The 4,711-nt window shown below is 38.0% G+C and overlaps 1 protein-coding gene and 1 pseudogene across 1 annotated transcript in view; both read right to left on the bottom strand.

Moving 5' to 3' along the window:
- Positions 1 to 1,635, bottom strand: part of LOC106941290 (gastrula zinc finger protein XlCGF57.1-like) — a 14,078-nt pseudogene extending 12,443 nt beyond the window's left edge.
- LOC106941291 (gastrula zinc finger protein XlCGF57.1-like) overlaps positions 1 to 1,756 on the bottom strand; it is a 26,094-nt gene extending 24,338 nt beyond the window's left edge. Inside the window, exon 1 of the mRNA XM_015024259.1 lies at positions 1,555 to 1,756. The gene's annotated coding sequence lies outside the window, so the exon portion shown is untranslated. The remainder of the gene's footprint in view (positions 1 to 1,554) is intronic.
- Between the last annotated feature and the right edge of the window lie 2,955 nt (positions 1,757 to 4,711).

Genomic DNA, 4,711 nt, shown 5'->3' with positions numbered 1-4,711 from the left:
TGTTTTGGCAGTTCTGTGATCATGTCAAAGCAGCAACTTATATTAAAACATATTCTATAGTCCGTCTGGATGCTGCCCACTTCCATGGAAGGACAACAGAAAATCGCTCTTATAAACACGCAATGACTAAAATCATGATACCCTCACTGTGTATCCCTCAGAAAAACGAACCCATTTAAATAATTTTAAAAAATCTTTTACACAGTGTTGTAAGTGGTCCTGTATGAAACGTAGCACAGCACTTTTGAATTTCAATAATCAGTTGTTCTGTTGTTTTAAAAAGCTTATGTCAGTCTGCTTTTCTCCATCGATGCGTTCCCCGACCGCTCCACACCGTAGAGGGTAAAAAAGAAGAAAAAAAAAGACGTGCACGTTGCGCAAAACTCAGAAACAGGAGAAGCGGGACGTATAACTGAGTAACAAACTAGATGTGAATAAGGTCATAAAAATAGAATCTGATGCTGAACAGTGAAAAATCAATATTAGTGGCGAATCAACACATGATGTGAAACACATGATGATGAGGGGCGCGCAGGTGAATATATGACGAGTGAAGATTACTGGTAGTGAGCCTCAATAAAAACAATAAAATAAAACTAGCAACAGAAAAAAACTAAAGAGGACATAACAATAAACCAAGAAAGGACAATACTAGTCAAAGAAAACTAAATGTAAAAGAAAGAAGTGCCAGTTATGATTGACATAATTGCAGTTCTATCCATGTTTTAATGTTGCAGAGCTCAGTCTTTTTAAAATTAGATCAAAGTTTAAACTGGCATGTTGTACATCTTTCATCTGGTCATTTTGTGCAATATTCAACAACTAACATCAGAAAATGCCACAGAACAAGAATATTTTTTCCCATTCTGATTAGATTTTATATCACCCTTAATTGTCTACTCCAGTGTTTCTCAACCTTTTTTAGCCCAGCGCCCCCTGTCCATTATCCAGGTCCCTCACCATCCCCCATCAAAGAATTTGCAGACCAATTTGCACTGAATATTATTTTATCATTAATATTATTATCACTGTTGTTGATGTTTTGTTTTTTATGCTCGTTTCTGTATTTATCATCAAAAATAATACCCCGGCGGGGAATTGCAAACCATCACCGGAGAACATTTTCATCAGACGCGGACTGTAAAACATTCGACTCATACGTCTCAACAAAGGTGTCCAAACCGTATTTATTTCAATTCATCTGTGAAATAAAATTAACCGTTTTAGGGCTTACGTGGTTAAGAAACATGATAATGTTACGAATATCTTTAAATGTTGCCTCTTCGGTCATATTTCATTAAGTTTTTTCACCAATCAGCGAGAAAAAGAGCCATGCGCGCTCCCGCGACAGGGCATGCGATTCTCGGGATAACGCTTGTTTCGAGTACTACAACACCAGATTTACGGATTCAGCGTAGCCACAACCTGTCTGATCGGTATCAATAAAACTTGAAGGTTTTTCTTACCTATCCGGTGTAAGATTATCTTCGGTATCCGGCTGAAATCGAGCAGTCTGCGCTGATCGTCCATCTGTTCCTCGATCTTTGCGTTGATTTCTTTCAACTCTGTGAATGTTTCTTCAGCAGGAGTTTCCTGCTCTTTCACAAACTCTCTCTGAGGCTAAACTTAAGACATTTTAACTGCAAAAACTCACATATTTAGCTAAACCACAAAGACGTCTTCAGAAACCGTCTAACAAAAGAAAAGCTAAGGCCAGCGTGTTTTCAACTTCCGCGTGTTTCAGTATGGCTGTCCTGAGGGAACAGAAAGTGATGTTTAGTTCCGCTTTGAATTTTCTGCTGTGATTTGACTGTTTTGTTAAGAAAAAATCCTGCTGGATAACTCAAGACCAAGTACACGTAAGGAGGGAATGTTTAGTTAGAACAGATCAGTCTGAAAACAACAACAACAACAACAACAACAAAAAAACAACAACAACAAAAAAACAAACAAAAACAGCCCACTGATGATGTTGTTTTGTTGTTCTTACAATATTGAATAAAGTTCTGTTTGAGTGAAAATCACTCATGTCTCCTTGGTAGCTATGAGTGATAGCTCATTAGAGTAAACTCCTTAACAATTTATTTTTTTCCATCATTATTCATTTATTTCACTACCTCAGTTCACCCGAGTGAAACGCAGAATACTAAATAATTACACACAAACTAATGTTTTCAAGCTTTTACAGTTAATTATGAAGTTTTATGCTTTTTATTAAATGGTTTTATAAAATTTGTATTTTCTAAAGGTTTTTATAACATGTTTATATTCAACTTTTAATGTTTAATAAAAAGCTTTTATATCAAAAATGTGGCCTGACACGGAAGCGCCTTCGTGCTGCCACCTGCTGACAACAACCTGCTACTACACCTACATTGTTTCAGCTGTTGTAGAAATCAGTGACTCAGCTATTTTTCTACAATCTGTGCTGAATTCATTCCAGTGGATTTCAAACATTCATATGCTGGAGTGTGTTTAAACAGCCACATTCAATAACATTATCATTCGACTTAAAACAGAGATGAGAAAACTGGTGTTTGCTAAATTCTCCGTGATACAAATCTATAAACAGTTTGGATTCTGTTAATTCTGTCAAGATGCAAGAAGGGGCGAATTTCCCTTATGCTGATCAATCGTTTTACTTTAAATATGCTGTAGGAGCCGTAGTTTGATGACTAGTTCAGTTTTTGTCGCTTGTTTAACTTTTAGGAATTGCAGCGGCTGCAGTGCGCCACAGTAAAGGTGCAATAAAGCTGATAAACAGGTGAAGAACCAAAACTAGACAAAACCACTTCTACTTTGCCTTTTCTCGCCCTCTGTGTCGGCTTCACCCTGCACGCGGAGCCGTTGCCATGGCAACCGACAGAGAACAGCTCAACGAGCAGATGGAGCAGAGATTACCGATCAGGGGAATCAGCACCAGAAAACAAACATGTCCCGCAAACAAAGTACGCAAAAACACAAAAACAGAGTCTGTTACGTTATGCTGCCAGGCTTGATGTCTATATTGTGATTAAGTTTTCGCCTGACCACCGCGGGTGGTTGATTAGCTGATTTAAAGAGCTGCTCTACTGATGATTTGGTGTGGGGGTTGTCTTAGTTTAGTGCTAACGGAACCAAAACACACCGAACTGCGCAGCACAAGGCTATCAAAGTCAATACGTATTCATGTCTATGGTCAGGTTACATTCTGTTGCATTCAATGTTATCGGATAAAAGAGATTCATGCGCTTAATGTTCATTTGCCAGAACTATTTATTGAATTCAGTCACCAGCTGGGGTGGCAAGGCTCTCGTTTGGGATGACAGCTGCCACCCCAGTAGATCCGCCCCTGTTTCTGAGGGTTTTATATACATTTTATTTAGAAATATTGAAATATTTTATGACTATATTGTTCAGTGGTCATTTAGCATGATTTCACTCTTATTTTATTAACTTGGTTTACCAGTTTGGATTAATGAAGAAAAAACATGCCAACCAAAAATGTACCAGGCACAGACCTGCAGCCCAGGGGCGGTTCTAGACGGGGGCCAACAGGGAAACCGAAGAAATTATACTGAATAAATACCTTTTGTTAATATTTAGAGGTAGATTTATTTAACCTTCACAATTTTACCTTAATGAATTAAAAATTATAGTGCTGCACCTTTAGCTGCTGTTCCATCTGCCAGGGATCTGCAACCTCTGGAGACAAGTGGCTCTTTAGCTCACTGATTATATCAAATGATGAAATATTGCTCTGGTTTTTGTTGTTTAATTCTTTTTCAAGTGTTGCCATGGAAAATCACCGTCTACCCTGACCCCTGTGGGAAATCTGGTCTAGAACCAGCCTACAAACCTCACTCCTTATTTATATAAATATTTTTTGAATTCTCTGTAAAATACCAGAATGTTCAGATAACTTTTATTTTGGCTGCCTGAGGACACATTTAGAATATTTAATCAGGTGTTATGATCAGTTACTCAGTACTTCAGTAGTTCAAATACTGCAAAAGAAAATACACAAGAACATTATTCCAGCAGGGAATATTAAATAAATAGAATAATAAACCCTGACTTTTACTATCTATTAAGTGTTTATTGAAAAATGAATATAGACTATTAAAATGCATGCAATGTTAAGGAGGAAGAGATGGGCTCTGTGGACTGCTGCTTATGTAGAACAGGGAGGAGATTGATTTTTTTTTTTTTTTTTTTATAGATTATCTGTCTCATGTTTAGGACAGTGGAAGCTTTAATACGTTCATAAAATTTATTTTTTTTAAGTTAGATGCTGCAGCTTTAAGCAGAAGTTCGGTGTGAGAGTCACTACCAGGTGGAGCAGAAGCGAAGCTCCATCTGTCAAATATTACTACCTGTAGCGTAGCAGCGGTTCAACAGGAGAGCAGAACCAGCGTCTTACATCGCAGCTCGAAGACTTAAATAATTTTCCAGGTTATTTGTTTAGCTTTCTGACCGTCATGCTAATCCGGGTGAGTGTTTGTAGCTGTGCGCCGCTTTACCTGCCATCTGATCCTCCATATGTCTTTTTACTGCGGTGAGCCTCGATGTAGCCAAACTCCGTCAAGTATGGCATTGTTTTTATGCCATATTAGATTTGTCGTGTTGATGCATTTTGACGTGCTTCAATTTTTCGCCGCAACTCGCAAACTTCCCCATTCACTCAGTGTGATATAGTTGCACATCGCTTAGGATTTGTTGCTGCGCGTTT

The sequence above is a fragment of the Poecilia latipinna genome, unplaced genomic scaffold (assembly GCF_001443285.1).
Source record: "Poecilia latipinna isolate Pla-1442-1.1 unplaced genomic scaffold, P_latipinna-1.0 Scaffold3588, whole genome shotgun sequence".
NCBI classification, from domain to species: Eukaryota; Metazoa; Chordata; class Actinopteri; order Cyprinodontiformes; family Poeciliidae; genus Poecilia; species Poecilia latipinna.
Note: the sequence above shows the minus strand (reverse complement) of the source record. Positions and strands in the feature narration are given on the sequence as shown.